This window comes from Xyrauchen texanus, chromosome 13 (genome assembly GCF_025860055.1).
Source record: "Xyrauchen texanus isolate HMW12.3.18 chromosome 13, RBS_HiC_50CHRs, whole genome shotgun sequence".
NCBI lineage: Eukaryota > Metazoa > Chordata > Actinopteri > Cypriniformes > Catostomidae > Xyrauchen > Xyrauchen texanus.
In genome coordinates, this window is record NC_068288.1 from 38679119 (window position 1) to 38701703 (window position 22585).

At 39.1% G+C, this 22585-nt stretch overlaps 1 pseudogene; it reads left to right on the forward strand.

Moving 5' to 3' along the window:
* LOC127653776 (uncharacterized) overlaps positions 1–22585 on the forward strand; it is a 41620-nt pseudogene that overhangs the window by 12153 nt on the left and 6882 nt on the right.

Genomic DNA, 22585 nt, shown 5'->3' on the forward strand with positions numbered 1-22585 from the left:
ATCTCTACATTTTTGCCATGGGTAGACATGAAATAAGATGACTTAAGAAATAAGATGACTTGAATCATTCTTTGCTTTTTATTGATATGATGTCAATTTGTACCTATTTTTTCAGGTGTTTGATAAAGAATAGGGTTTTGTATATAGTCTTGAAGGCAGAAGTCAAACCCACAAGATACAGTTACCTAAGATAGCTTGTAACTGCTTTTAAAACTGGAATAAATCATATGGAATACATTTATATTTTACATTGTACATTTTTCGTAAGAGAACGAATAGCATAAAGGCTTATACTAATCTTTAAAGTTGACTTGAGGATTCTGTTTTGGCCTATGTATTTTTTTTTTTTTTGTCTCATAAAAGATCAAATCACATTGTTATGCAAGGACTGATTTATTATTAAGCCTCTTCATTTATATATGTCTGTATGAAACATTTATTTTATATCTTCTAATCTTGTATCTCTTGTTCTTCTAGTTGCTCTGATTAAGAAGCTCGTTATTCTGCAAGTCAATGTTCCGTTGAGAAAATACTTCTCCACCGAGTTTCTGTAAATGCCATCATTTCATTTTTGTATGTTTTTTTTGCCATTTAGTGTTATTTTTGACAGGTTGTTTCTTATAATATATACCATATCCTCAAGCTACTGAATTATTTAATTTTTTTGTATTGCTTTTTTGTATTGCATATGTTACATTATCATTTCTATCGATTCAATTCTCTGAAAGCATAGAAGGTTTATTAACACAGAGAGTGAATTAATTCACACTCTCATGCATGTATACTAACGGTTTCATGTTTTGAAACACACATTATTATAATTATTTTTCCTTTACATTTTAGAATAATATTAAAGTCATCAAACTATGGAATAGCATTAACTGAACTATGGGAATTGTGTTGTGACTAAACAAAATCCAAAATAAATCAAAACTGTTATATTTTAGCATCTTCAAAGTAGTCACCCTTTGCCTAGAATTTGCAGACGCACATGCACTCTTGACATTTTCTTAACCAACTTCTTGAGTTTTCACCCTGGGATGCTTTTTAAACAGTATTGAAGGAGTTCCCATCTATGTTGGGCAATTTTTGACTGCTTTTCTTTATTATTTGGTCCAAGTCATCAATTTAAAAAAAAATAATTTTTAATTATATTTCAGTTTTATAATCAAATAAATTAATATAATTATATATTTTTGTCTTCAAAAATAATTTCAAACATTTAAGCATACGCCTTCAGATCAAAAGATTTTTAAGATCATGAGAAACATTTCAGTCAAGTGTTTAAACATTTTTAAACCGGTAGTGTAGATATCACTCCCACACACACACACACACACACACACACACACACACACACACACACACACACACACACACACACACACAAATGCTGAAAGGAAAAGTTTACCCAAAAATACAAATTATGTCATCATTCACTCACCCTCACATTGATCCAGACAGGAATAACTTTCTTTCTTCCATGAAACATACAATTAGATGTTTGGCCAAATGACAGTATCAATGCATATTCAATCCCTTCAATGCAAGTCTATGATGACTGAGGTTGTGAGTCACTTTTGCCAATAATTCTGCCTATAACATTTCTCTTTGTGTTCCACAAAAGAAGGAAAGTAATATAAGTTTGAAACAACATGAGTGTGAGTAAATGATGACAGGGATTTTCATTTTCAGCCTTCAAAGAGCAGGCACTATTGCTAACTTTTCAATGCTGCTAAACGAGAGTTTAACATTCTATAACTGCTTTGATTGTGGCTCATCCAATCATATTTTAGAGGTACTTCACAAAGTTCACATCTTAGCTAATTTTATATTTGTACATTGGTTGTTTTATCATTTAACTGAACACAGTCACAAAGTTCTGTTCTGTTCTCTTCTTTCCTGAACAGAAGGTCAGACACCTCTGCAGAATTCTCCTGCTATTTCTTGTCTATTAGTTTGCTGACAATAGATGCCTCTTGCCAAGAGAGCTCTAATCATGTCTCTTTAGTCACATACCTGTCCACTCTCCTGGTCCACTGAGACATACATACTGTTTACAGTTTTTATTTATTCAGACATCTGCTGGCCTCATGTCAAAGTGCCAGACTGTTGTCATCTCACCCTTAGACTCTAGAAAATGACTCGTACATGTGACATCTGCCCTCGCAACATATTAAAGGTATAGTCACTCATAAATGAATGATCTGTCATCTGTTACTCACCCTCATGTAGTTCCAAACCTGTATGACTTTTTTTCTTATGTGGTACTCAAAACTAGATGTAAGTTTGTGTAAAGTTTGTGCTCCACAGAAGAAAGAAAGTCATACAGAAAAGTGTCATATGACATAAGAGTGTGTAAATGATGACAGAATTTTCATTCTTTGAAAATTAAATTTCACCCTTTGAAATAACAAAATGTTAGACGGAAATTAATGACCAAAAATGTTGGAGACTTTAAAGGGACAGTTCACCCAAAAATTACAATTCTATCATCATTCACTATACACTATTCACTATAAAGATGTATTTAACTTTCTTTCATCTATGGAATACAAATTAATGTTTTTAGAAGAATTTCAGCTCTTTTGTTCCATTCAATGCAAATGTATAAATCAGCATAAAAGTAATCCATAAGACTCCAGTGTTTAAATCAATGCCTTCGGAAGTGATCCTCAGTCAATCTTCACTATAAACTTCACTTTCATATTCTTCTTCTTGTGTTTTTGGTCACAGGAGAAGAATTTCTTCCAAAAAAGGAATCAATTATTGATCTGTTTCTCACCCACACGTATCATATCACTTCTGAAGATATGGATTAAAACACGGAAGTATCATGGATTACTTTTAGGATGTCTTAATGTACTTTTTGTAGCATCAAAGTTTTATCACCCATTCACTTGCTTTGTATGGACCTACAGAGCTAAGACATTTTTCTAAAAATCTTTGTTTGTGTTCTGCAAAAGAAAGAAAGTCATACACATATGGGATGGCATGAGTGTGAATAAATGATGAGTGCATTTTATTTTTTGGTTGAACTATCCCTTTAATAAGATCATGCTAAATGTTTCTCTGTATACAAAAATTGCAACAAAAGACTACAGACTCTCGTTCTCCATTAGTAATTTTTCCTTTTTCATCACCTAGCAACTACATATCAAAACACTGTGGGCCTTGTAAATGAAACCCTGTAGTCATAGCTTACAACCTTGGATACTGAGCTGGCTGTTATATTGAAATGGCATATTGCAGTATTATTTGTTTTGTTGCCAGGTGGGCATGACCTTAACACTGCTTTTCCTTGCAGCATTGCAGTAAATAACAATTGAAAATATGCCAATTTTGAACCAACAGATGGCAAGGGTCCGTAATTGCTAGGATTGCAAACCTTCAACTGAATACAAAGGCAGTCATATTGTTGTTGCCTCGCTTCTCTTGCTTAATACCATAATTAATTTAACCATTTTAATGCATCTGTAATGGTAGCCAGCTGGTAGGTAGCTGTGCAGTGTGTAAACCTTACTCCCCCGGCCTCAAGAGGCGCACTAGCAACTGATGCTAGAGGCTGTAGCCTTTAGCCTCCTTGTTAGCGCACCCACCTCCCTGGCCAGAGACTCCAGTTTGGAGCAGGTTGAGCAGGGCCGGTTACAATGGTGCCGTGACCCATATGGGAGTGAACTTTAGGGGGATGAGTGTAACGGTAGCCAGCTGGTATGTGCTATGCAGTGTGTGTAAACTCCCCTAGCCTCAAGTGGCACGCTAGCAACTGACGCTTGAGGCTGTAGCCTTTAGCCTCTTCGTTAGAATGTCTCCCATCCTGGAGATGCTGGTTAAAATCTTGCTCGGAGCGGGTCGAGATAAGTTTTGGCTCTAATTCTAATGCAGGCTTTTCTGTGTAATGAGATGGTCATTTTCAGGGTGATTTTGGAACTGAGCTCTTATGACATTAGTTTTTAAGTGTACAATTAGTGCAGCAATATATCTATGTGCTTTGTCCCGCATGTCAAGCAGTATTTATGCATTTACGCTGCGCCCTCGCGGGGGTACTGGAAATTATCGCAGCTACTTCAGGCGGATGAACTCTATAAATCCACGTAAACATCCAAACTGAGCATAAATCACTGCCATTCGCGTGATCGCCAACTGGAGCGAGAACAGACAGCATTTGCATGCACAGTGAGGTGCGCGGAGCAAGGTGATCGTGCGAAGAGAGTGGCTGTGTTCACTATTGTTCACTCATTCACAATTTCCTATATAGTGAATGGCAGTTAGTGCACGATATCTCAGCAGTAAGTGAACAAAATGAGTGAATTCAGACGAAAGTGTCGGAGCTCTGGGGCTGGTGCACATTTGATAAATAAAGAGTACATTTTAAAATGTATCTGTATGTTTTGCCTCTCTATATGTTATTATGTTATTTTAATCAAGTAATGATTTGTCAAAAAGTAATGTAATACATTCAGCGTTAAATAAAATATTGCAAGAGTGAAGGAAGCAGTGAACTCCTAGCTCGTATGTCTTCCCCATGGTGGATTGTGGGAAATTAACCGCCAGTAACCGTACTTGAAATGTACACTTGAAATTAGAGTGCATTGTGGGTAAGAATGAGTGAACAAAAGTAGGGAATGAGTGGCTCACTCAGAATTCAGACACACCTACAAAATAGTGAAAACTTGAAATAGTTCACTATATAGTGGATAGGGGGCGGTTTCAGACACAGTGTGTATTCCACGACCGGAGTTGGTGCCCTACTTAGGCTGTGTTCTCTGCATTTAGAGCGCGGCGGTACTGCTGTACAGAACCAACAATCTAAATACTTACGACAAACTGTAACTACACTGAAAATAAGAATCCACACAGGACTTTAAAAGCTATGAAATAGCAAAGAAGGGATTATATTTCAGCATTATATATAATGTCCTTGTGGGACATTTTCACTGTAACAATTACTAGAAATGTTTCCAAACATCTCTTCTTATTGACAAATTCATCCAGATCTGACAAGAGCCCTTAAAGGGTTAGTTCACCCAAAAATTACAATTCTCATTATTTACTCATTATACAGCCTCATGCATTTTTAGAAGACTTTCTCAACTCTGTAGGTCCATACAATGCAAGTGAATGGGTGGCAACATTTTAAAGCTAATCAAACAAACATAAATCAGCATAAAATAATCCATAAGGTTAAATCAAATCAAAATAAAATCAAATCACTTTATTGTCACACTACTATGTACACAAGTACAACAGTAGGTGAAAGTCTTGTGTGCAGTTCCGAGCAGTCATGACAGTGACGAGACACATACCAATGTACAATAAACAACATATTTACACAACACAATTTACATATCAAATGTACACATACTTACACAACACAATACTAATATACAATGTACAGTAAACAATACAAACAATATAGAATACACATACAATAAAAATTAAAAATAAGAGTATATAAAAATATATATGCAGTAGTTATATTGTGGAGAATATATTTGACAGTCCAGTGTGAGATATAAGATTAATAAAGTGCTGATTATTGTTCATGAGAAGTGTTCAAAAGTCTGATTGCTTGGGAAGAAACTGTCATGTAGTCGGTTGGTGTGGGTTCTGATGCTGCGATACCGCCTGCCTGATGGTAGCAGTGAGAGCAGACCATGACTCTGTCTCCAGACAGAGAACTGGAGTCTCTGATGATCCTCCGAGCTTTTTTCACACACCGCCTGTTATATATGTCCTGGAGGGAGGGAAGCTCACCTCCGATGATGTTTCTGGCAGTTCGCACCACCCTTTGCAGGTCTTTGTGGTTGTGGGCGGTGCTATTGCCGTACCAGGTGGTGATGCAGCCAGTCAGGATGCTCTCTACTGTACTGGTCTAGAACCGTGTGAGGATATGGTGGTTCATTCCAAACTTTCTCAGCCGTCTCAGGAAGAAGAGGCGCTGGTGAGCCTTCTTCACAACGGCCTCAGTGTGGATGGACCATGTGAGTTTCTCAGTAATGTGGACACAGAGGAACTTGAAGCTGCTGACTCTCTCCACCAGTGCTCCATTAATGGTGATGGGGCTGTGTTCTCTGTCTTTCCTTCTGAAGTCCTCTACAAGCTTCTTGGTCTTACTGAAATTGAGGGAGAGGTTGTGCTCCTGACACCAGCATGTCAGAGTGTGCACCTCCTCTCTGCAGGCTGTTTCATCATTATAAGTGATCAGACCTACCATCGTTGTATCTTCAGTAAACTTAATGATGGCATTGGAGCTATGTGTTGCCACACAGTCATGTGTGTACAGTGAATACAGGAGTGGGCTGAGAACACAGCCCTGTGGGGCTCCAGTGTTGAGGGTCAGTGATGAGGAGATGTTGCTGCCCATTCTAACCACCTGACGTCTGCCTGACAGGAAATCCAGGATCCAGCTGCACAGCAAGCTGTTTAAGTCCAGAGCCTGGAGTTTCTCATCAAGCTTGGAGGGCACTATGGAGCTGAATGCTGAGCTGTAGTCTACAAACAGCATTCTCACATATGTGTTCCTTTTTTCCAGGTGGTCACGCGGACAGTCCTTATCTGCACATGTGCTTGCCATTGACTGTACTAAAAGAGTATCACAAAGATTGTTGTACATAAGAATCAACACATGCTATCAGACTTATTGATGAAAATCAACAAGGAAGCTAAAAATTATGAATAGATGCAGGAAAGAAAGAACCAATCATAAAACCAATCAAAAGTATCTAAATAAATGAAGTTACAAATGTAAGTTTGGGAGGAGCTTGTTCATCTAGGCCTGCCAATCATATCCTAAGGATATATATAAGTGGTAGCTTCCCTCGCTGCGGCTACAATTCTTTTGGCATCCCTTCACCTCCCCATCTCCACCTTTATATTTTATAAATGTCTAAACCAATTATTTCAAATAGTGTCTCCATTTCCCCCTTTTGTCCGATAGTCCATGGGGATCTCAGAGCTCAGTCTCGCACTCAAGCCCCACCACTTTGGACATCACACAAAATATGTTTACCTTAATACGCTCCAGGACTATATATACCAGCAAACTCATGAAATTCAAGAAAGAAGACTAATCGGAACTCAGTATGCAAATAATACAAAGATGCCAATGTGTTTTTAAATGGTGAAGATTCTATCAGTGGTCAATGGGAGATTGTCATATTTATACTTCTACTAAAATCTTAACCTTGTTAAAATAAGATTCAAATGTTCTTCGAAGATAATTAAAACCACATTAGCACACCTACAGTAAAACTGACAAAACAAACTTTCTATGTAGTATGTAAGCTGTTTGAGCTGAATTAAAGCTGAAGTATGTAATGTATGTGCCACCAAACTGAGTTTGTTTTCAAACAATTTTCTGAATACACCCCTAGTCTTAGTCAAATAAAGAAATAGCCCCACCCCAACTCACCATTGATTGAGTTATTTTGTTGGGGCAGGTCTAAGAAGGTCACTCAAAACAAACAGAAACATTTTCAGACAGTGCTTAAAGTTTTTGAGAAACAACTATGAATGGCTTACTAAGAGTTGTCTCTGCATACTAAGCTGGGATATGATAAATTATTTTATTACTGAAAAAGTTACATACTTCAGCTTTAAATTTCAGAAAATTGTGGCATAGAAGAAAAATAAAAAGAGGAATTTTAAGTGCTGCCTTGGAATCACTAAATAACTTTAGTAGTTCAGCTGTGCATATTGGAGTAAGGAATGCTTTTTTAGTAATGTATTTCTCAATATTGACAGGGCTGAAAATGTACAGCCTCAGCTACCACTTGAAAGGCCTTCAGCGGAGAGAGTGGGCACTAGAAGAGCTCAGAGAATCCACAGAGTTGGGAGAGAAAAATCAAGCACAGGTGAAGATCTGATTTTATTAACTTGTATTAGGTGCAAGATAAGATACAGTTATGGCCCACTTACTGCCTTTTAGCTTAAGTTCATTTTGTCATTGTAGAAATTGGATTAAATGTTTTTTTTGGGGGGCATTTTAAAGATTGTAAAGCTTTCTTTATGTGGTCCAATAGATCATTGATACTGTGGCATGGGGGCATGGTCATATGTTGGTCTGCGGGAGAGGGAGAATGGTAAGGCTCGACCAAGATGCTTTTACAGTGGTGCCGAAGGAGTACGCCGTTATGGAGCAAAGTTTTCAAGACCCTCACCAGCATTCAGCAAACACAACAACAGGCTCTCACGGAGGTACGCCTGAACAACGCTTCCAAGTCATGCTCCAGGCACAAGCAGAGGACCGACAAGTCCTGATCGCCAGGTGGGCGGCCTGCCTGTTGCCACTACTCTCTGGGGAGGCGCAGCCAGCTGCACAACAACTCCCCGCCGCCAGCCTCCTGGACTACAATCACCTGAAGAAATCCATCCAGCAACGTGTCGGTCAGACCCCGGAGCAGAGTCGGCAGATTTTCCACTCTCTGATCTTTAGGAAGGACGCTCTGTGACACCTGCCGGAAGTGGTTGCTGGTTGGGGATCCCGTGGAGTCGTGGAAGTCATCGATCTGGTTGTTCTGGAGTAGTTCCACCAGATCGATCCACCAACGCTTGGTGCAAGGTGGGGCATTGGATTAAAAAAAAACAGTTGAGGGTGAGGTGTGTGCATGGTGACATTCACAAGCACCCGGTGGTTACCATTGAGATACGAATCAGGGGAAAAAGGCATATATTCGAGGCTGCGGTTAATCCCCAACTCATCCATCCACTAATTCTGGGAACCAATTGGTTTTAAAAATCTATTCAGGGTAATGTGTGTGGATGGGTCCTGCAAAGTAGTGGGGCAGGGTGTGGCATGCGATACTATTGGCACTTTTCCACTGCACGTTACGGTTCGACTCGCCTCAACTCTACTCGCTTTACATTTCTGAGCTTGCATTTCCACTGCAGTTTAGTGCCACATCAACGTGGGTGGGATTATATACTGATCGTCATAGTTGCACCGCCTCTACTGCTGTGACATCATCTTAAACATGACACAAACTGACCAAAACAGTATTACAACATCTAGCTGTTAGTTACTAGCACATTGTGCTGCATAAAGCAGTTCTTGCATGGTGATTTTACACAAGTGTAACAGTTAAATTGGCCTGGTTGTTTTAGAAGCAAGCATCCAGTAGCTGGTCAACAAAATAAAATGAAGCTTTCAAGCAGATTATAGACTTCACGTAACAAAACGTACCATCCTCCATCGTGGCTATGTCCAGGGCACTCTCCCTCCCATTGCTCGCCAGTTCAGATAGTGTCCATTTGGTTGAACCACTTCCACTTTTATTTGATGGTAATATATTCACTTTTAAGTTTTTTTTTACTTTTCCCTACACTGTTGGTAGGTCCGGTGGTACCTGTGTGGCCAACAGCTGAGACACTTCCTGAGAGACTTTATTGTTTCGCTCATTGCTAACGAGTGGACCGTCTGCACCTTATTTATTGACCATGGCTTGGTTTTGTGCACAGCCATTTCTATTTTCACAATTCGAAAGTCGCGTGAACAAATGATACTGCTATCACTGTTACTAACTTTTAAAACTAGCAGGTTGATGTCACGTATCGGAAATCCAGTGATGCTAGTAGTGACGATTCTCCCTGATCAATCAGTGATCTGCAGGATTTTGACGTCACATTTAGTATCAGTTCGGCTTGCTTGGAACCTCAACTGAGGTTGTACCAGGTACTAGGTACTATCCACAGTGGAAAACCCCAAAAAAGTGAGCTGAGTCAAGTTGAGTTGAGTTGTACCGTGCAGTGGAAAATCCCCATATGGCTGGTGAAGCGGTGCCAGGGCTGTCAATGTCGGCTCTGCATCAGGATGATGCAGACGAGGGGGATCCCATTCACAGGGACGAAGTGCCTCTATGCAACATCTCAGCATGCAGTCTTGCGGAGGCACTCTTCAAAATTATCTCCCGAGTGGGGATTCCAATGGAAATCCTCACTGATCAAGGCACTACATTCATGTCATGTGAACTATATAAATTATTAGGCATTAAGTCGATTTTTTTTTCACCCACAAACCGATGGGTTGGTATAGATAGGGGAGGGGCACGTCAAACCTACCACCATGGAGGGAGGCGGTACCTGTAGCCTTGGTGACGGTCGTTCCGGAGAGGGCGTAGCTGAGGCCGGAGGTATCTCCCAAATCAAGTTAATTCACCAAGGTCCCTTGCGGAGACCACCTCTCGCTGTCACAGCTTACAGATATTGCCATCTATTGCCATCAGAATTTGCTGATGTGTTTTCACCCCTACCTGGTCGCACAAACCTCATAGAGCACCATATCGAGGTGGTGGTTCTTAGCCACACCTATTGTCTTCCTGAACACAAGAAAAAGATTGTTCAGAATATGTTGCCCTCGACCTGAGTCAGCTGTGGGGGCATGTGACATGGGGGGCATGGTCATGTATCGGTCTGCGGGAGAGGGAGTGCGGTAAGGCTCGTCACCTGGCTCATAATTGTCTCTTAACACCTGTCTCATTATAGTGATGGTGGAGGGACACTTAAAAGGCATGCCAGAGCATCAGAGGGGAGAGAGTGTCCAGTGAGTTAAAACACAGAGAGAAAGAGTTTTTGTTATTGTTTCTGTTTTGACTGTAACCGTCAACTGTGGACAATTTATTTAATAAAAGGAATTGACCTTCAACCTGCTTCGTTGTCTGCTGACTCCTCCATTGCCCACAGATACTTTGTCAGTACTTTTGGCCAATACTATTTCCTTGTCATGTCAATTGCTCTTTTTAAACGAATTCCTTGTTGAATTCTGAAGTCTAATGGGGACACAAAGTGTTTTATTTTGGTCTCAAATGTTTCTTTAACATAAAGAAGGTGGCAAAATTAGCCCAAATCAGGAGGATCCTGAGCTTCAAGGAAAAACTGCACTTCAAACCATGTGCTCTGACTTAACAGTGGAAGATAAATTAACTGATCTTAATCTACAAAGTGAGTAATTATGTTCCTTACATGTTATATGGGGACACTTAAACTGCTGCTGTGCTCAGTATGTTAAATGACCTGACATCTAACTCAGATGTGTGAAAGCATTATTAGTGGTGCTTTGTAAGGCAAGCACTATTATTACTTGATATACTTATGGTAAGAGATTTGAACAAACCCTAAGAAATAAATGTTGGCACGTACTTCAGCCTGCATTGTTCATGCTACATATATGACTGATTCCTCAAATCAAGAGTCTTGTTGAGGTGAGGTTGGCTATTACTTTTCGAAGTGATCATCCTTTTAATTTCTCAGCTGCTGGATGATAAAACATTAAAAAAAAATACCTTTACACTTACATTGATAATGGGACCTGGGTCATGCCATCACATATTTTGCACATCAGCAGAACACACACAAGATTTTTTAGAAGAATATCTCATGTGTTGAGATATCTCACCTTTGTAGCTCCAGAAATCACATAAAGGAAACAAAGTAAAAGTTAAAGTGGAGATTTAGAGTAAAAAGGGACTTAAATATTGTTGAGTTTCTCACCCACACCTATTATACTGCTTCTGAAGATATGGATTTAAACACTTCATATGAATTACTTTTGTTTCCTTTATGTGATTTTTGAAGCTACATAGGTCTGATCAACATTCACTTGCATTCTATGGACCCACAGAGCAGAGATATTTATCTAAAAATCTTTGTTTTTGTTCTGCTGAAGAAAGAAAGTCATACACATCTGGAATGGCATCAGTAAATGATAAGAGAATTTTCATTTTTGGGTAAACTATCCCTTTAAATTACTGAATAGTTTGTGAACAGGTGTTTGTGTGTAGATTAGGATAAATTTTAACTACAAAATGAACTACTAAACATTCCTATAACTCTGTTATCTGTTTAAGCTTCCTTCACTCTCACAACACAGTTTGGATCCACTTGTCTTGGAGTAGTGAATGTCTAACCAACCAAACTTCTCAAATTAGCAATTCTTGCAGTTGTTTTGATGCCAACACTTAGAACACGATTAGTTGTTCCAAGTTAAAAATCCTTTCCTGCAGAGTAGGTTTAACTCTAACTTCCCTTTAGCTGAGGAAAATAGAGTTCATTAGTGGTAATGGGACATAACGTACACTGTGTAGGTCAGGGAGAATTCTCCGGGGGTTTAGGCGAGCTTGCACTGTGGGCAATTAGAAAAGGTGATTACAATATAAGCCTGTTCCAAAAACGTGCCAGGAATCAAAATATACTAAACCCCTCGGAACCGCAAGAGCGAAGGCAACACTTGAGAGGTGCTCTGTGAGCGTGCATGCTTTAATTAGATGAAGTGTTACTCTGTGAACAGCTTAATGGAGCCTTTACATCTCTTTATCTGACATGGTCATTATGTTTCATATTTCATTTTAACATGTAATCAGTTGTTCAGCTGATTAAGTATTTATGATCCATGGCCATGAGCAAAACAAACAGAACAAAATGCTGAATTTAAAGCAAACCATTGGAAAGAATGACAGAGATCTCTTTAATTTTGCCAACCTTATAGAATCATGTTACTATTCCTACATACTGTATTGTCCAAAATTATTTTTATGTGGCTCTAGTACATACTGCAATAGCCTTCTAAAGAAACACTAGAGGTGCTATAACAATGATTTTATTCACTTTCACAGTGAGTAAAATGGCAGAATCTCGTTCATTAACACTTACTTTTTGCTCTGTTCCTCTCACAATGCTAACTTATGACATTAAAACACTTGACTTGTAAGGTGATGTTTATGTCTGCATTACACAATCAATTACATTTACAAGTGTTTCAAACATAATCAAGTTCTGTGGTATAGCTCAACTGCACTTGCAATGCGAAGTACCAGGATTTGAGTCTAGAGGAGCATGCAAGTCAACACGTGAACCAAAAGTGTCAGAAGCGGCACAACATTTTGCAGCATTTTTCATCTCACTTTTGCTTTTTATGACACTTTCAATTAGGTTTAGGTTTAGGTGAGGTAGGTAGGTAGTTTTTATTTTTTATTTTAATCCTAATAGATCATTAACCTTAAAAATATCATCTGTTAGGGAGAACATTTAATTAGCTTTTAGTGGCACACTAAATTTGAAATTTGACAGTCACATACTGTTATTTCCATAAGATCAGGTTGAATTCCTTAACTGTTTCTCCTAGACATAAATGAGATTAAATGGAGAGTTGATGGAGGCCGCCTGAAAGAGGACGATGGCCGCCAACCGCGAGGGGAGAAGGGGCTCTCTCTCTCTCACTGTCGCTCTGCGTTGGCCTTTACCCTCTTTAAAATTTTACAGTGATTTGGGGGGTACTACACTGTTACAGGAAATACCCCCCATTTTAATTATTTCTGTTTCCCTCCTCTTGTCCCCTCCCTCGTCCAGGTAGATGGGGATGACCTGCCGGCAGACAGCGTAGAAGGCGCGCCCTCCCCCAGGGAAAGGGGGTTGTACATCAGGCCGGGGGCTCCCCAGCCTGAGAGAACGAGGGAGGAATGTGACAGGGCGGAGGGCGGGGCCGGGTCGTGATCATACACACCCGGTCCCGTATTAGGCTAATCAAGCCTCTGAGGTATAAAGGTCGACTGCAGGGGGTCGTGCGGGAGAGAGAGATCGTTAGCGGACATGTCCGTCATGTGTGTGGTTATGTTGTCTTTTAAGTTTCTCATTAAAATTTTATTTATATTGAAAAGCCGTTTCTCGCCTCCTCCTTTCCATTGATCACGTTACAATCCTGCTTCTCAGACTTTTCTCCCGAGAAAAATAGCCATATAATCTCACATGTGCCTCATCTATAGTTTCAGAAAAGATTTGCCAAGATACTAAAGTCTGCAGTCAAAACTCAGAGATTCCAATATGAGCTCAAACATTTCTCATGAAATACTTCCAAAACCAAATTATTTGAGCTATACAATTCATAATAATTTGAAAGATGTATGGGTCTATGAATCTCACGAAAATATACCCAGGTCACATGAAAGTAATGTAACAATGCATAATGGTCCTAAAATGTGCTTATTTGTCTTGGTGCAAAATGCTATTTCTTATTTCATTCTATTGATTTTGTCGTGACACATGACTCTGACATGACGTGTTTTTCAAGATTCATACCTATACTCTTACTGTATCTCAACAATTGTTCCATTTTTTTCTGTTTCAATTGCTATTCTAAGCAATTTTTATTAAGAATTTTAGGAGAAACATCTTTAAAGTTAATACTTAAATGAACATAACTTAGACCTCCATTAAAGGGATAGTACACCCAAAAATGAAAAATTATCATCATTTAATAACCCTCATGCCATCGCAGATGTGTTTCTTTATTCTGCAGAACACAAACGAAGATTTTAAGAAGAATATCTCAGCTCTGTAGGTACATACAATACACTGCGTGCCCAATTATTAGGCAAATTGTTTTCCTTTTTATTGTTGAACAAACACAATGCTCTCAGTCAATCCAAAATGTTATTGAACCTCAAACCTGAATGTTTAACAAAGAAAAAGTGACTTTTGTCTTTCTCAGGGGAATATATAAGTGAGCACAATTATTAGGCAACCATTAGTGTGCACAATTATTAGGCAACTAAATTACAAAAATAATTTCTCCCAACTCAGTTGTTCATTTTCAATTTTTAGAGTAGGTGCAACAAATAAGTAACACAAAATGACAATTAAGCAACATTTTTGGCCTTTCAAAAATATTCAGTGACAAATATAGCAACCCTTTTTTTCAATATCTGCCATGAGCCTTCCATCCATGGAGTCTGTCAGTTTCTTGATCTGTTCAAGATCAACTTTTGCTGAAGCAGCAACCACAGCCTCTTAAATGCAGTCTTCCCTCACTGTAAATCTCATGTTCGAGAAGGGCCCACAAATTCTCAGAAGGATTTAAATCAGGTGAGGAAGGGGGCCAAGTCATTATTTGGGCATCTTAGAGGCCCTTGCTGGCTAGCCAAGCAGTGGAGTACTTGGATGCATGTGATGGAGCATGGTCCTGCATAAAGATCATGGACTTCTTGAATGGTGAGGACTTCTTCCTGTACCACTGCTTAAAGAAAGTACTTTCCAGAAACTGGTAGTAGGATTGAGAGTTGAGTTTCAGTCCATCTTCAACTCGAAAAGGTCCAACTACCTCATCCTTAATGACAGAAGCCCATACAAGTACCCCTCCTCCACCTTGCTGGCACCTGACTCGAAGTGGTACCCTGTGTCCATTAGTGATCCTGCCATGGGTCCCATCCATCTGGTCCATCATATATTTCTTTGCTCAATCTTGATGCTTCAATGTGTGAATATATTCAGTGGTTGTCATGTTTTGGCCTTCTTGTACGGTGGCCGAGAGAGCTCAACGTGCTGCAACCTAAAGAAGACGCATGCAAATAGAAAAAAAACGCATGCAAATAGAAAAAAACGCATGCAAATAAAGAAACACCCGCAAATTAAGAAAACATCTTCATCAGTTTCACAATACATGTGTGCTCCAAATACTCACAACACAACCAAATACAGAAATGCGCTGCAAAAGTTCACAACACAACCAAATACAGAAGCTGCAAAGCTCACAACACAACCAAATACAGAAACGCTGCAAAAGCTCACAACACAACCAAATACAGAAACGCTGCAAAAGCTCACAACACAACCAAATACAGAAACGGCTGCAAAAGCTCACAACACAACCAAATACAGAAACGCTGCTGCAAAAGCTCACAACACAACCAAATACAGAAACGCGCTGCAAAAGCTCACAACACAACCAAATACAGAAACGAGCTGCAAGTAACACAGACCACAACGGAAATGTTTCAGGGGGAACCAAATAAGTGACGAACCCGGCTGGGACATGCTTACAGCAAAGAACTGATATTGACAAGAAGTGAAAGCCTAGATTTTTTTTTATAAATAAACTATAATATTAAAATTATATTGTAATATATTGTATATAGAAATAATATTAGAATATTATATTGTAATATTATTCTTTTTTATAGTTCTTCTACTCTTTGCTTACAGCTCAAAATTCTTCTTTATTTTATTTTATTTATTTTAACTTTTTTTCTGCAAAACATACAGATATTAATTTTTTATGACATACAACTTGTATACAATATACAAAATGTATTAACAATATGTTCAATGTCATCAGAAATGAGAAAAGAACAATGAGCTGAAAACTAAAATAAATAAAAAAGATAGAGAAGAAGAACATGAAGGAAAGATATTAATCTTTACATTCTCTCCATGGCTCTGAGTTACACTATACAAATTGTTTCATGTTATGTTTAAATTTTCATAAAGAAAAGTTTCATAAGAAGGTCTAGGTAATGTAGGGTCCAATGTTTTAAAGTTGAGACACTGACACACAGATATATAACGGATATATAAAACGCATATTTTAACAGTTTTTTTGTAAAGTAAAAATAAATTTATTTGCAACCGTTACGTTAACAGCATTATATTTCTGTCCTCAGAACAGCTATTCAGCTGATGGACAATGTGCTGCGTTGTCATGGGAACATCCCAGGTGAAAATAATTACGTTGGAAGTTGTCTTTCATTGCTCCCTTCTTCAAGTGCGTTCCAAATGGCTACATAAATGGCACACTCATTCCAAAGTCCCACTTGAAGAGCTCTGCCGTCTGCCCTTCGAAGGGAGTAGGGCATAGGGATGCTCACGTGCAATAAGCACGTCCCAGCCGGGTTCATCACTTATTTGGTTCCCCCGGAAACATTTCCGTTGTGGACTGTGTTACTTGCAGCGCGTTTCTGTATTTGGTTGTGTTGTGAACTTTTGAAGCGCGTTTCTGTATTTGGTTGTGTTGTGAACTTTTGAAGCGCGTTTCTGTATTTGGTTGTGTTGTGAACTTTTGAAGCGCGTTTCTGTATTTGGTTGTGTTGTGAGTATTTGGACCACACGTGTGTTGTGAAACTGATGAAGATGTTTTCTTAATTTGCGGGTGTTTTTTATTTGCATGCGTTTTTTTCTATTTGCATGCATCTTCTTTATGTTGCAGCACGTTGAGCTCTCTCGGCCACCGTATTCTTGACCTTGGCTATTTCTCTGAGCACTTGGCAACTTGTTCTTCTGGATACTCCAGGTTGGTAGCTAGTGGTGGCTCAGTGGTTAAGGCTCTGGGTTACTGACCAAAATGTCAGGGGTTCAAGCCCCAGCACTGTCAAGATACAGCTGTTGGGCCCTTGAGCAAGGCCCTTGACCCTATTTGCTCCAGGGGTGCTGTTTCATGGCTGACCCTGTGCTCTGACACCAGCTTAGTTGGGATATGCTAAAAAAAACTGCATTTCATTGGCTCTGCACAATGACAATAAAGTTGAATCTTAATGGGTTCCTGGTAGCTTCACATTTTAATTATAAGTCTTTTGCAGGTAATTTGCACCTTTTCTTGCGCCCCAGTTGACTATTCGTAACAAAACGTTTCATTGTCCAGTACTCACGCCTCAATAGTTTAGCTATTTCAAGAGTGTTGCAGCCGTCTGAAAGGCATTTGACAATATTTGACATTTCAGTGTAAGTTAAATCTCTTTTGTGGCTTTTTTGTGAGGATTTGAAGCTAACTAATAATTATACACACCTTGATATAAATGTCATTACACAACGTACCACCTGAAAATGATTGAATCCAATATGCATTCAAGTTTATATGGTTTGGAGTTGGAAAATGTGCATGGAAATAATGATAAGATCAGAATACTCACTTGCCTAATAATTGGGCATGCAGTGTATATGTAAATGGTGACCAGAAGTTTGAAGCTCTAAAAAGCACATAGAGGCAATACAAAAGTAATCCATAAGACCGCAGTGGTTAAATCCATAACTTCTGAAGCGATATGATAGGTGTGGGTGAGAAACATATCAATATTAAACTTTAAATCTCCACATTCACTTTCACATTGTTTTTCTAGTGTTTTTGGTGATTCACATCTTGTCTTATTTGTTACTTTTATACTGCCTTTATGTGCTTTTGAAACTTCAACATTTTGTTCACCATTCACTTGCATTGTGATTACCACCAGAGCTGAAATATTCTTCTAAATCTTTGACTGTGTTTAGCAGAAGAATGAAAGTCGTTCACATATGGGATGGCATGAGGGTGAGTAAACAATTCATTTAAATGTTTTGGGTGAACTATCCCTTTAAGTCTTGTGAGATATGAAAAAGCAACCTCTAAGCAATATTTTTTTTCTCTACGACAATGTTGCAATACTTATGACATTGTCTCATTATGGGAAATGTAATGTACTACATTAAGCCCAGTATTAGAGGTCATGGTGGACATTGCCAGTCATCAGCCATTGTTAATAAAAGCTGAAACAATTTGTTTTGTTCCCGTAATGCCCTTTCCTTGTCTCTCGGTGAGTGCAAGTTAAGCTCAGGTTCACAGTTCACAGTGCTTTAGTCAGACTTTCTGCTGCAGTGTATTTTGCTGAAGCAGATCAAAGTGTTCTTCTCTCACAAATTCATCACTTGGTCTCTGCGGTATCTTTTTGCTCACTACTCTCTGGGTGTCTTCTCTTTTGTATGAGGGCATGCAGACCCCACAGGCGCAGATCGGCGTGTCTGAATTATGATCTTACTGTACCATTGCTCCCTATCTACTAATGATGTTGTTTGTGTGCCAGTGGTAGATCAGAAAGTGCCCCTCCTGCCCCAAAACTAAGCACACATATGCACACACTGGCAATCTTAATGCTATTTTTCCATTTTCTGTTATTCTCTCAGGACAGCATATGTAAATTCCTTCCATCCACATTTTTTAAATATTGTTTCCAGTGCATCAGCCCCATGTATGTATATTTTAAGAGATCATTAAAGCATAATGCCTCAGTTATAGAATCCAGCACAAATAAAAGAGTTTGGATGCGTTCTATTCTATTAGAGTTGTTAATATGTGTGCAAAACGTCAATGAAATTGACAAGAATTTATAGCCTCTGTCGGTGACATCATCAGGATGCGCCGGTTCCAGGGGCTATAAATAGATATTTTGTCTGAAGAGCAGTCCTGGGGCATCCTCAGTGCGGCAATTAATCAGTTGGCAAGCTTTGTGGAATTCATCTCAGTCTTCAAGGAATCTGGTTATGCACTTATTTACATACACTCATTAAAAAGAACACAGGCGAGGAGGAACATGAGCGCTGGTATAAAAATGAAAGATGAAACATTATGTATGTGTCATGGTCCTGTCAGTGTGGGTTTTTGTGAGACAGGACCGTGACAACATCATCCTATGTCTGTCTTGTGTTTCGTTGTCTGTCTTTGTGTGAGCACACAGCTTCAGTTTTGATTTCCCTACCGTGCGCTCTTTGGTCTGTCTTGTGTTTCATGTCCGGAGCGTGGTGTCTGGATCATGACTTTCCTGTCTGATTCGGTTTCGGTCAGTGTAGGGATCCGGACACTCATGCTCCATGTTCTGTCTGTTGTTGACGTGAGTGCATTACGCTTATGTCATCTTAGCGGCATGCGCTCATGTCTATAGTTTATGTCTGTATCTCGCGAATACGGGTGTGCCTTGCATTGCGCTCTCATAGCGCTGCACGCCCGGGTGGCAAGTTGTCTTCATGTTTTGCTGAGTTTCGGTCACTTTGGTCTGAGCTCAGCAAAACATGAAGACAACTTGCCACCCGGGCGTGCAGCGCTATGAGAGCGCAACGCAAGGCACACCCGTATTCATGGCCGAAGTTTCGCACAGTGTACTTTCTCGTTTTGTCACCTGTTGCGTGCATCGCGTGGAGTTTGCCTCGCTATGTATGCTCAGGCTTTTTCTAGTGTTGCTACGCATTCTCTCATATTGTCTGTTGGCTGGCATGAGCATATATTGCCTTATTGTCTTGGTGAAGTGCGCTCATGCCATTTGAGTGTTTGTGTGTTGTGAGAGCACGTGGATTTGTTTTGTTTCTGTATTGCCGTGTGTCTCCCAGTCATGCATCATGCCCTGCCTCCTTGTATGCCTATTATTAGTTAATGAGTCACACCTTCCCTGTCTGTTAATCTGTTTAATTTCTCCCTCAATTTTACTCTCCTCATGTGTGCTGTCCAGTGCCAGTTTGTTTTGTTTTGCGTGTGTATGTCAGTTTGGTTTTCACTACTTCCTGTTTTGGTCATGTTGGTTCCGGTCAGTCCTGTTCCAGTGCCTCTGTCCCAGCCCAGCTTCAGAGGGTGCCTGTCTGGATTATTTTTCCCCTATGTGATTGTATATTTTCAGACTGTTTTGGTTTAATAAATTCCCTTTTTTCTCACTGCGTTTGGGTCCTGCCTCTTCAAATCCTTGACAGTATGTTAGCAATTAGATTTCCATTATTGATATTTATAGAGACGGTGAGTCAATAGAAGGTCCCTGTGGGAGAAACAAGAAGAACAGTTTTATGTTTTCTACATGAGCAGTATATTACCATCAGGACATGTTCTCACTTGAGTCAGATTTTTTTCCAGAGATTATACAGAAAGGGTGCTCTTGTTGTTAAAATGTTTCAGAAAAGGCTTCTCACCATATAAAATACAACACTTTTAAAATTGCAACAAATGGTGATGATAACCATAAATCTGGCTGTCATATTTCTGCAGACACTGTTTCTATTGTAAATACATCTGGGTCAGCTCTCGAGCCTCCATGTGCTTCTCTACCTCCTGAGTGTGTGCTGACTACAGATGATGCTGACCTTTGTAACAAACTGAGCACTCTCTCCACGATAAGTAATAAGAAGAGGAAGTCTTCACCTTCTCATCATGCCTGCACTCGACCAGACGGAATCAGGCTAGCAGCGACCCTGCCAGTGAATTGAGCTTTGGCCTAAAAGGTTACGAACCGGTAATCGAAGGAGAGCGCAAAGACGCTCATCTGGAGGATGATTTTGTTGGTAGCCAGGGGCGGGTTTACAATTTCTGAGGCCCCAAGCAACCAATCCGGGGCCCCATATAGAAAATGTTATTTAAACAATTACATAAAATGTATTTTAAATCATAATTTTAAATTCATCCTATCAGCCGTTGTAGTCAGGTACATTCAAAATGTTTAATAAAATAAAATTCTAGTTCAAGATATTTAATGCAGGTTTTCCAGTTTTTCATTAATACAGTGATACAAAAAAAAGCTACTGTGAAAAAGTCAAATGCACATAAGATGTTTTACAAAAATATTTGTCTTAAGATGTTTATTTATATTTTCAGCTTTAGAGTGTCATTAGCAAATGTACATTTTAGTCTCCCAACCATTCCTTTTGCTAATTGAATAGAATAAAAGAACAGGGAGCCCTTCAACAGATGGCATTGCCCCCACTGAACATTGAGTGGTCACACCAAATATTGATTTAACTTTTTTATGTTTACTGGACTTTGTATGATGTTAATTGATAAATGAAAGCTCTTTATGACATTATTTTTGAAGACATACATTTTTCACAAGTGCCTAAATGTTTTGCACAGTACTGTATATTTTTACAAAACACTTTTTTTATGAACAGGGTGTGAAAAACCTACTATTTCACTCACTAGCATTTTGGAATTCAGTTGTTATTTATTATTATTATTTTTATAACCTAACCATTACTAACTGTTGTCCAGTTTTCATTATAATGCAGAATGATACAGTATTATTATTACTTTGATTATTTGTTGTATACAATATTAATATATTTCTGTCTTATATATTTTACTTTCACTTGGAGCTGCCATTTATCATGCGCTGAAAATTTTCTTGGTGCAGAATAATCTTTAATAATGTTAAACATTGTAATAATCACTTCAGTGCAACCTGAACTAGTTCAAAACACAGACATGCATTTTTGAGACCTGTTTATAGTTATATTTATCCCTACACTGACCGAAACCGAACCAGACAGGAAAGTCAGGATCCAGACACCACGCTCCGGACATGAAACACAAGACAGACCATAGAGCGCACGGCAGGGAAATCAAAACTGAAGCCGTGTGCTCACACAAAGACAGACAACGAAACACAAGACAGACATAGGACGATGTTGTCACAGTCCTGTCTCACAAAAACCCACACTGAAGTTATATTTAACATAACACTGTGTCTAAAAATGTGGAAGTCTTGTGTGAGACACTGAAGAAACAGCGAGATGCGATGCAGCAGTCAAGGATGTTTGTCCAGCGCGTGTGTACGTAGAAAAACAATGGAAATCAGCAAACCACGCAAAAAAGCATTCATTGTTACCCCTCAAATGGTTTTTGTGGAGTTGTCCGTCTAGGGCCCCACGCAATTATGTGGTTTGCGCAGTGGTTATAAACGCTACTGTCGGTAGCGAAAGTGCAGAGGCATAGACATGCAGAAAACAAACATATAATTTAAAATGCTGAGACACATATGCATATTTTGGGCTTTGACAGTACTTAATTTAACGAGAATTAATTGAGACTTGCTTCTGATGTACAATTAATGAATTTCAGGATGTTCTGAATGTTGCTTAAGGAATTTGAAGTGGCCAGCAGAACAGCACAATGGATAATTAGAGCTACCTTTTGATAAATAGTTAACAAAAACTACTGCTATATATAATAGTAATAATAATCCATCCATATTCTATAGTTGCTTGCCCTATGCAGGGTTGCAAGTAGTGCTGGAGCCTATCCCAGCTGTCTTGGTCCTAAGGCAGG